Consider the following 11,865-nt stretch of genomic DNA (forward strand, 5'->3'; position numbering starts at 1 on the left):
TATAAATTTTCAGTTTCGTATATAAAACAATTACACAATAAGAAAAATACAAATTGACATCAAATAGAATAATAGAAAAAATCTTTAATGGACCAAATGGTTAATGCCCTTCGGATTTATATTACACGTTTTTGTATTACATATAGATTGTATTTTGACTATAAAAACATTAGTAGGGGATATAGCTATGTAATAGGTAAACTGTTTATGATTTTTCTGTGTATAATTTTCAAAGATTTATGAGTGAATATGTCTATGAGTTTTTCGTGTCTATGATTCTATGTTCTATTTTTTTTTTTTAGGTAAGGGGGTCTCAAATGAAACTAATGTTTGAAAAATTGTGGAGGGATCAAGAAAAAATGAGTTTCTTGATATTTTATGTCAATATTTTGGATCCCAATGATAAGATTGAGAATATGCCTCACCAATTTGCCCTGTTGTATGTTGAAGAAAAAGCAAATCTTACTTTGCAAAGGTTCAAGGTGCATTGGATGAGCTGTTTAATGACTATGCAGCTACCTACAGTGTCACCTCTGTGCGGTCTTCATCCCCTTATTTCGCAATTTGTATCAAAATATGTCCATTCTGAAACTACAGTTCGAAAAAACTTTGTCTTGGTTGAAAGGCCAGCTAAATAACAGAAAATGAGAGTGGTGGTGGAAGCAGTAAGTAGACTGAACTGCATACTTAATTGAGTGCAAATATAGTGGAAGAGGAAGAAACTGCTGAATTTGATGTGCTTAGGCGGTGGAAGGTGAATAGTGAGATATTTCCTATTCTCACAAAAATGGTAAGGGATCTACTAGTTGTATCCATATCCACAGTTGCTCTAAGAGTGCATTTAGTACTAGTGGTAGGGTATTAGATGCCTTAAGGTGTTTCTTAACACCTAAAATTGTGGAAGCCTACGCACAAGATTGGTTGAGGGCACCTAATCACACAATCTCTGTTGAGGAAAACTTGGATGAGGTTGAAAGAAAAGAAAAGGGTACAATTTCTAACTTTATCCCGTGAAAAATTATATTGTTTACATCACAAGAATGCAACAGAGTAAAGTGAGAGATATTATTATAATTTCTCTAGTACGTAATGTCCACATATGTTTATTTACAATACTCCCCCGAAACATAACTACATCATACTCTTGCCTTGTTTAAACCTCACTAAATAAGCTCTGGCGAAAACCAAGTTGTGGAAAAATTAAAGTACAAGATATATCTTTATTCGTGTTGCACCAAAGCAAAATCAGAGTGGCGCAGCGGAAGCGTGGTGGGCCCATAACCCACAGGTCCCAGGATCGAAACCTTGCTCTGATAATAGTGTGTCGACATTTTTTGAAATAGTTTTCGTGATTTATATATAAATTGTATTTTGTATAATAGTAGGGGATGTAGCTCAAATGGTAGAGTGCTTGCTTTGCATGGGAAAGGCATAGGGATTAATTCCTAGCATATCTAATTCGTTTAATTCTAATAGTAGAAATATTTATTATTGAGTAAATTCGATCACGTAAATCATTAAACTTCGGGAGAGTACTAGTTCACGGGTAATATTTGGACACCCAACTCGTGTAATTTTTAAAAACCCGTTCAGATATATAATTTTCTGAATTTAAATTTACTAATTTCATTAAATTCCTTCAAGTTTTCAAATGACAACTACAGTTCATCAAATCTACGAACATAAATATAAAATAGAACATATAAATTTTCAGTTTCGTATATAAAACAATTACACATAAGAAAAATACAAATTGACATCAAATAGAATAATAGAAAAAATCTTTAATGGACCAAATGGTTAATGCCCTTCTGATTTATATTACACGTTTTGTATTACATATAGATCGTATTTTGACTATAAAAACATTAGTAGGGGATATAGCTATGTAAAGGTAAACTGTTTATGATTTTTCTGTGTATAATTTTCAAAGATTTATGAGTGAATATGTCTATGAGTTTTTCGTGTCTATGATTCTATGTTCTATTTTTTTTTTTAGGTAAGGGGGTCTCAAATGAAACTAAAGTTTGAAAAATTGTGGAGGGATCAAGAAAAAATGAGTTTCTTGATATTTTATGTCAATATTTTGGATCCCAATGATAAGATTGAGAATATGCCTCACCAATTTGCCCTGTTGTATGTTGAAGAAAAAGCAAATCTTACTTTGCAAAGGTTCAAGGTGCATTGGATGAGCTGTTTAATGACTATGCAGCTACCTACAGTGTCACCTCTGTGCGGTCTTCATCCCCTTATTTCGCAATTTGTATCAAAATATGTCCATTCTGAAACTACAGTTCGAAAAACTTTGTCTTGGTTGAAAGGCCAGCTAAATAACAGAAAATGGAGAGTGGTGGTGGAAGCAGTAAGTAGACTGAACTGCATACTTAATTGAGTGCAAATATAGTGGAAGAGGAAGAAACTGCTGAATTTGATGTGCTTAGGCGGTGGAAGGTGAATAGTGAGATATTTCCTATTCTCACAAAAATGGTAAGGGATCTACTAGTTGTATCCATATCCACAGTTGCTCTAAGAGTGCATTTAGTACTAGTGGTAGGGTATTAGATGCCTTAAGGTGTTTCTTAACACCTAAAATTGTGGAAGCCTACGCACAAGATTGGTTGAGGGCACCTAATCACACAATCTCTGTTGAGGAAAACTTGGATGAGGTTGAAAGAAAAGAAAAGGGTACAATTTCTAACTTTATCCCGTGAAAAATTATATTGTTTACATCACAAGAATGCAACAGAGTAAAGTGAGAGATATTATTATAATTTCTCTAGTACGTAATGTCCACATATGTTTATTTACAATACTCCCCCGAAACATAACTACATCATACTCTTGCCATGTTTAAACCTCACTAAATAAGCTCTGGCGAAAACCAAGTTGTGGAAAAATTAAAGTACAAGATATATCTTTATTCGTGTTGCACCAAAGCAAAATCAGAGTGGCGCAGCGGAAGCGTGGTGGGCTCATAACCCATAGGTCTCAAGATCGAAACTTGGCTTTGGATAATAGTGTGTTAACATTTTTGAAAAAGTTTTCCTGATTTATATATAAATTGTATTTTGTATAATAGTAGGGGATGTAGCTCAAATGGTAAAGTGCTTGCTTTGCATGGAAAGGCATAGGGATTAATTCTAGCATATCTAATTCGTTTAATTCTAATAGTAGCAATATTTATTATTGAGTAAATTCGATCAAGTAAATCATTGAACTTCGGGAGAGTATTAGTTCACGGGTAATATTTGGACCACCCAACTCGTGTAATTTTTTTAAAAAACCCGTCAGATATATAATTTTCTGAATTTAAATTTTACTAATTTCATTAAATTCCTTCAAGTTTCAAATGACAATACAGTTCATCAAATCTACGAAATAAATATAAAATAGAACATATAAATTTTCAGTTTTCGTATATAAAACAATTACACATAAGAAAAATACAAATTGACATCAAATATAATAATAGAAAAAATCTTTAATGGACAAATGGTTAATGCCCTTCTGATTTATATTACACGTTTTGTAATTACACATAGATTGTAATTTAGACTATAAAAACATTAGTAGGGATATAGCTATGTAAAGGTAAACTGTTTATGATTTTTTTGTGTATAATTTTCAAAGATTTATGAGTGAATATGTCTATGAGTTTTTTGGTGTCTATGATTCTATGTTCTATTTTTTTTTTTATTTTTTTAGGTAAGGGGGTCTCAAATGAAACTAAAGTTTGAAAAATTTTGAAGGGATCAAGAAAAATGAGTTTCTTGATATTTTATGTCAATATTTTGGATCCCAATGATAAGATTGAGAATATGCCTCACCAATTTTCCCTGTTGTATGTTGAAGAAAAAGCAATCTAACTTTGCAAAGGTTCAAGGTGCATTGGATGAGCTGTTTAATGACTATGTAGCTACCTACATTGTCACCTCTGTGTGGTCTTCATCCCCTTAATTTGCAATTTGAATCAAAATATGTCCATTCTGAACATACAGTTCGAAAAACTTTGTCTTGGTTGAAGGCCAACTAAATAACAGAAAATGGAGAGTGGTGTGGAAGCAATAAGTAGACTGAACTGCATACTTAATTGAGTGCAAATATAGTGGAAGAGGAAGAAACTGCTGAATTTGATGTGCTTAGGCGGTGGAAGGTGAATAGTGAGATATTTCCTATTCTCACAAAAATGGTAAGGGATGTACTAGTTGTATCCATATCCATAGTTGCTCTAAGAGTGCATTTAGTACTAGTGGTAGGGTATTAGATGCCTTAAGGTGTTTCTTAACACCTAAAATTGTGGAAGCCTACGCACAAGATTGGTTGAGGGCACCTAATCAAACAATCTCTGTTCAGGATAACTTGGATGAGGTTGAAAGAAAAGAAAAGGGTACAATTTTTAACTTTATCCCGTGAAAAATTATATTGTTTACATCACAAGAATGCAACAGAGTAAAGTGAAAGATATTATTATAATTTATCTAGTACGTAATGTCCACATATGTTTTATTTACAATACTCCCTCGAAACATAACTACATCATACTCTTGCCTTGTTTAAACCTCACTAAATAAGCTCTGGCGAAAACCAAGTTGTGGAAAAATGAAAGTACAAGATATATCTTTATTCGTGTTGCACCAAAGCAAAATCAGAGTGGCGCAGCGGAAGCGTGGTGGCTCATAACCCACAGGTCCCAGGATCCGAAACCTGGCTCTGATAATAGTGTGTCGACATTTTTTGAAATAGTTTTCGTGATTTATATATAAATTGTATTTTGTATAATAGTAGGGGATGTAGCTCAAACGGTAGAGTGCTTGCTTTGCATGGGAAAGGCATAGGGATTAATTCCTAGCATATCTAATTCATTTAATTCTAATTGGTAGAAATATTTATTATTGAGTAAATTCCGATCACGTAAATCATTAAACTTCGGGAGAGTACTAGTTCACGGGGTAATATTTGGACACCCAACTCGTGTAATTTTTTAAAAACCCGTCAGATATATAATTTTCTGAATTTAAATTTACTAATTCATTAAATTCCTTCAATTTCAAATGACAACTACAGTTCATCAAATCTACGAAAATAAATATAAAATAGAACATATAAATTTTCAGTTTCGTATATAAAACAATTACACATAAGAAAAATACAAATTGACATGAATATAATAATAGAAAAAATCATTAATGGACCAAATGGTTAATGCCCTTTCTGATTTATATTACACGTTTTGTATTACATATAGATTGTATTTTGACTATAAAAACATTAGTAGGGAATATAGCTATGTAAAGGTAATCTGTTTATGATTTTTCTGTGTATAATTTTCAAAGATTTATGAGTGAATATGTCTATGAGTTTTTCGTGTCTATGATTCTATGTTCTATTTTTTTTTTTTTTTAGGTAAGGGGGTCTCAAATGAAACTAAAGTTTGAAATATTTTGAAGGGATCAAGAAAAAATGAGTTTCTTGATATTTTATGTCAATATTTTGGATCCCAATGACAAGATTGAGAATATGCCTCACCAATTTGCCCTGTTGTATGTTGAAGAAAAAGCAAATCTTACTTTGCAAAGGTTCAAGGTGCATTGGATGAGCTGTTTTAATAACTATGCAGCTACCTACATTGTCACCTTTGTTGCGGTCTTCATCCTCTTATTTCGCAATTTGAAGAAAAATATGTCCATTCTGAAACTACAGTTCGAAAAACTTTGTCTTGGTTGAAAGGCCAGCTAAATAACAGAAAATGGAGTGTGGTGGTGGAAGCAGTAAGTAGACTGAACTGCATACTTAATTGAGTGCAAATATAGTGGAAGAGGAAGAAACTGCTGAATTTGATGTGCTTAGGCGGTGGAAGGTGAATAGTGAGATATTTCCTATTCTCACAAAAATGGTAAGGGATCTACTAGTTGTATCCATATCCACAGTTGCTCTAAGAGTGCATTTAGTACTAGTGGTAGGGTATTAGATGCCTTAAGGTGTTTCTTAACACCTAAAATTGTGGAAGCCTACGCACAAGATTGGTTGAGGGCACCTAATCACACAATCTCTGTTGAGGAAAACTTGGATGAGGTTGAAAGAAAAGAAAAGGGTACAATTTCTAACTTTATCCCGTGAAAAATTATATTGTTTACATCACAAGAATGCAACAGATTAAAGTGAGAGATATTATTATAATTTCTCTAGTACGTAATGTCCACATATGTTTATTTACAATACTCCCCCGAAACATAACTACATCATACTCTTGCCTTGTTTAAACCTCACTAAATAAGCTCTGGCGAAAACCAAGTTGTGGAAAATTAAAGTACAAGATATATCTTTATTCGTGTTGCACCAAAGCAAAATCAGAGTGGCGCAGCGGAAGCGTGTGGGCCCATAACCCACAGGTCCTAAGATCTGAAACCTGGCTATGATAATAGTGTGTTATATAAATTGTATTTTGTATAATAGTAGGGGATGTAGCTCAAACGGTAGAGTGCTTTGCTTTGCATGGGAAAGGCATAGGGATTAATTCCTAGCATATCTAATTCATTTAATTCTAATTGTAGAAATATTTATTATTGAGTAAATTCGATCACGTAAATCATTAAACTTCGGGAGAGTACTAGTTCACGGGTAATATTTGGACACCCAACTCGTGTAATTTTTTTAAAAAACCCGTCAGATATATAATTTTCTGAATTTAAATTTACTAATTTCATTAAATTCCTTCAAGTTTCAAATGACAACTACAGTTCATCAAATCTACGAAATCAATATAAAATAGAACATATAAATTTTCAGTTTTCGTATATAAAACAATTACACATAAGAAAAATACAAATTGACATCAAATATAATAATAGAAAAAATCTTTAATGGACCAAATGGTTAATGCCCTTCTGATTTATATTACACGTTTTGTATTACATATAGATTGTATTTTGACTATAAAAACATTAGTAGGGGATATAGCTATGTAAAGGTAAACTGTTTATGATTTTTTTGTTTATAATTTTCAAAGATTTATGAGTGAATATGTCTATGAGTTTCTTCGTGTCTATAGATTCTATGTTCTATTTTTTTTTTTTTTTTTTAGGTAAGGGGGTCTCAAATGAAACTAAAGTTTGAAAAATTTTGAAGGGATCAAGAAAAAATGAGTTTCTTGATATTTTATGTCAATATTTTGGATCCCAATGATAAGATTGAGAATATGCCTCACCAATTTGCCCTGTTGTATGTTGAAGAAAAAGCAAATCTTACTTTGCAAAGGTTCAAGGTGCATTGGATGAGCTGTTTAATGACTATGCAGCTACCTACATTGTCACCTCTGTGCGGTCTTCATCCCCTTATTTCGCAATTTGAATAGAAATATGTCCATTCTGAAACTACAGTTCGAAAAAACTTTGTCTTGGTTGAAAGGCCAGCTTAAATAACAGAAAATGGAGTGTGGTGGTGGAAGCAGTAAGTAGACTGAACTGCATACTTAATTGAGTGCAAATATAGTTGAAGAGGAAGAAACTGCTGAATTTGATGTGCTTAGGCGGTGGAAGGTGAATAGTGAGATATTTCCTATTCTCACAAAAATGGTAAGGGATCTACTAGTTGTATCCATATCCACAGTTGCTCTAAGAGTGCATTTAGTACTAGTGGTAGGGTATTAGATGCCTTAAGGTGTTTCTTAACACCTAAAATTGTGGAAGCCTACGCACAAGACTGGTTGAGGGCACCTAATCACACAATCTCTGTTGAGGAAAACTTGGATGAGGTTGAAAGAAAAGAAAAGGGTACAATTTCTAACTTTATCCCGTGAAAAATTATATTGTTTACATCACAAGAATGCAACAGATTAAAGTGAGATATATTATTATAATTTCTCTAGTATGTAATGTCCACATATGTTTATTTACAATACTCCCCGGTAACATAACTACACCATACTCTTGCCTTGTTTAAACGTCACTAAATAAGGTCTGGCGAAAACCAAGTTTTCGAAAAATTAAAGTACAAGATATATCTTTATTCGTGTTGCACCAAAGCAAAATTAGAGTGGCGCAGCGGAAGCGTGGTGGGCCCATAACCCACAGGTCCTAAGATCAAAACCTGGCTATGATAATAGTGTGTTATATAAATTGTATTTTGTATAATAGTAGGGGATGTAGTTCAAATGGTAGAGTGCTTGCTTTGCATGGGATAGGCATAAAGCATATCTAATTCGTTTAATTCTAATAGTAGAAATATTTATTTTGTATAATAGTGGATGTAGTTCAAATGGTAGAGTGATTGCTTTGCATGGGAAAGGCATAAGCATATCTAATTCGTTTAATTCTAATAGTAAAATATTTATTATTGAGTAAATTCGATCACGCAAATCATTAACTTCGGGAGAGTACTAGTTCACGGGTAATATTTGGACACCCAACTCGTGTAATTTTTTTAAAAACCCGTCAGATATATAATTTTCTGAATTTAAATTTACCAATTTCATTAAATTCCTCCAAGTTTCAAATGACAACTACAGTTCATCAAATCTACGAACATAAATATAAAATAGAACATATAAATTTTCAGTTTCGTATATAAAACAATAACACAAAAAGAAAAATACAAATTGACATCAAATAGAATAATAGAAAAAATCTTTAATGGACTAAATGGTTAATGCCCTTCTGATTTATATTACACGTTTTGTATTACATATAGATTGTATTTTGACTATAAAAACATTAGTAGGGGATATAGCTATGTAAAGTAAACTGTTTATGATTTTTCTGTGTATAATTTTCAAAGATTTATGAGTGAATATGTCTATGAGTTTTCTCGTGTCTATGATTCTATGTTCTATTTTTTTTTTTTTTTAGGGTAAGGGGTCTCAAATGAAATTATTGTTTGAAAAATTTTGGAGGGTTCAAGAAAAAATGAGTTTCTTGATATTTTATGTCAATATTTTGGATCGCAATGATAAGACTGAGAATATGCCTCACCAATTTGGCCCTTTTGTATGTTGAAGAAAAAGCAAATCTTAATTTGCAAAGGTTCAAGGTGCATTGGATGAGCTGTTTAATGACTATGCAGCTACCTACAGTGTCACCTCTGTGCGGTGTTCATCCCCTTATTTCGCAATTTGTATCAAAATATGTCCATTCTGAAACTATAGTTCAAAAAACTTTGTCTTGGTTGAAAGGTCAGCTAAATAATAGAGAATGGAGAGTGGTGGTGGAAGCAGTAAGTAGACCTGAACTGGCATACTTAATTGAGTGCAAATATAGTGGAAGAGGAAGAAACTGCAGAATTTGATGTGCTTAGGCGGTGGAAGGTGAATAGTGAGATATTTCCTATTCTCACAAAAATGGTAAGGGATCTACTAGTTGTATCCATATCCACAGTTGTTCTAAGAGTGCATTTAGTACTAGTGGTAGGGTATTAGATGCCTTAAGGTGTTTCTTAACACCTAAAATTGTGGAAGCCTACGCACAAGATTGGTTGAGGGCACCTAATCACACAATCTCTGTTGAGGAAAACTTGGATGAGGTTGAAAGAAAAGAAATGGGTACAATTTTTAACTTTATCCCGTGAAAAATTATATTGTTTACATCACAAGAATGCAACAGAGTAAAGTGAGAGATATTATTATAATTTCTCTAGTACGTAATGTCCACATATGTTTATTTACAATACTCCCGAACATAACTACATCATACTCTTGCCTTGTTTAAACTCACTAAATAAGCTCTGGCGAAAACCAAGTTGTGGAAAAATGAAAGTACAAGATATATCTTTATTCGTGTTGCACCAAAGCAAATCAGAGTGGCGCAACGGAAGCGTGTGGGCCATAACCACAGGTCCCAGGATCGAAACTAGCTTGATAATAGTGTGTCAACATTTTTTGAAATAGTTTTCGTGATTATATATAAATTGTATTTTTGTATAATAGTAGGGGATGTAGCTCAAATGGTAGAGTGCTTGATTTGCATGGGAAAGGCATAGGATTAATTCCTAGCATATCTAATTCGTTTAATTCTAATAGTAGAAATATTTATTATTGAGTAAATTCGATCACGCAAATCATTAAACTTCGGGAGAGTACTAGTTCACGGGTAATATTTGGACACCCAACTCGTGTAATTTTTTAAAACCCGTCAGATATATAATTTTCTGAATTTAAATTTACTAATTTCATTAAATTCCTTCAATTTTCAAATGACAACTACAGTTCATCAAATCTACGAAAATAAATATAAAATAGAACATATAAATTTTCAGTTTCGTATATAAAACAATTACACATAAGAAAATACAAATTGACATCAATATATAATAGAAAAAATCTTAATGGACCAAATGGTTAATGCCCTTCTGATTTATATTACACGTTTTGTATTACATATAGATGTATTTTGACTATAAAAACATTAGTAGGGGATATAGCTATGTAAGGTAAACTGTTTATGATTTTTCTGTGTATAATTTTCAAAGATTTATGAGTGAATATGTCTATGAGTTTTTCGTGTCTATGATTCTATGTTCTATTTTTTTTTTTTTAGGTAAGGGGGTGTCAAATGAAACTAAAGTTTGAAAAATTTTGGAGGGATCAAGAAAAAATGAGTTTCTTGATATTTTATGTCAATATTTTGGATCGCAATGATAAGATTGAGAATATGCCTCACCAATTTGCCCTGTTGTATGTTGAAGAAAAAGCAAATCTTACTTTGCAAAGGTTCAAGGTGCATTGGATGAGCTGTTTAATGACTATGCAGGCTACCTACAGTGTCACCTCTGTGCGGTCTTCATCCCTTATTTCGCAATTTGTATCAAAATATGTCCATTCTGAAACTACAGTTCGAAAAACTTTGTCTTGGTTGAAAGGCCAGCTAAATAACAGAAAATGAGAGTGGTGGTGGAAGCAGTAAGTAGACTGAACTGCATACTTAATTGAGTGAAAATATAGTGGAAGAGGAAGAAACTGCTGAATTTGATGTGCTTAGGCGGTGGAAGGTGAATAGTGAGATATTTCCTATTCTCACAAAAATGGTAAGGGATCTACTAGTTGTATCCATATCCACAGTTGCTCTAAGAGTGCATTTAGTACTAGTGGTAGGGTATTAGATGCCTTAAGGTGTTTTCTTAACACCTAAAATTGTGGAAGCCTACGCACAAGATTGGTTGAGGGCACCTAATCACACAATCTCTGTTGAGGAAAACTTGGATGAGGTTGAAAGAAAAGAAAAGGGTACAATTTCTAACTTTATCCCGTGAAAAATTATATTGTTTACATCACAAGAATGCAACAGAGTAAAGTGAGAGATATTATTATAATTTCTCTAGTACGTAATGTCCACATATGTTTATTTACAATACTCCCCCGAAACATAACTACATCATACTCTTGCATGTTTAAACCTCACTAAATAAGCTCTGGCGAAAACCAAGTTGTGGAAAAATTAAAGTACAAGATATATCTTTATTCGTTTTGCACCAAAGCAAAATCAGAGTGGGCGCAGCGGAAGCGTGGTGGGCCCATAACCCACAGGTCCCAGGATCGAAACTTGGCTCTGATAATAGTGTGTCGACATGTTTTGAATAGTTTTCTGATTTATATATAAATTGTATTTTGTATAATAGTAGGGATGTAGCTCAAATGGTAGAGTGTTGCTTTGCATGGGAAAGGCATAGGGATTATTCCTAGCATATCTAATTCGTTTAATTCTAATAGTAGAAATATTTATAATTTAGTAAATTATCACGTAAATCATTAAACTTCGGAGAGTACTAGTTCAGGGTAATATTTGGACACCCAAGTCGTGTAATTTTTTAAAAACCCGTCAGATATTATAATTTTCTGAATTTAAATTTACTAATTTCATTAAATTCCTTCAAGTTTCA

General features: G+C 32.8%; 3 non-coding genes across 3 annotated transcripts; all 3 read left to right on the forward strand.

Annotated features, from left to right (window-relative positions):
- Positions 1–1,244: 1,244 nt before the first annotated feature.
- On the forward strand, positions 1,245–1,316 carry TRNAM-CAU. The gene has a single exon. It is a non-coding gene; the product is annotated as a tRNA-Met (tRNA).
- Positions 1,317–2,941: 1,625 nt separating this feature from the next.
- TRNAM-CAU lies at positions 2,942–3,014 on the forward strand. The gene has a single exon. It is a non-coding gene; the product is annotated as a tRNA-Met (tRNA).
- Positions 3,015–11,467: 8,453 nt separating this feature from the next.
- TRNAM-CAU lies at positions 11,468–11,540 on the forward strand. The gene has a single exon. It is a non-coding gene; the product is annotated as a tRNA-Met (tRNA).
- Positions 11,541–11,865: the final 325 nt, after the last annotated feature.

Source organism: Ipomoea nil, unplaced genomic scaffold, assembly GCF_001879475.1.
Source record: "Ipomoea nil cultivar Tokyo-kokei standard unplaced genomic scaffold, Asagao_1.1 scaffold1801, whole genome shotgun sequence".
NCBI classification, from domain to species: Eukaryota; Viridiplantae; Streptophyta; class Magnoliopsida; order Solanales; family Convolvulaceae; genus Ipomoea; species Ipomoea nil.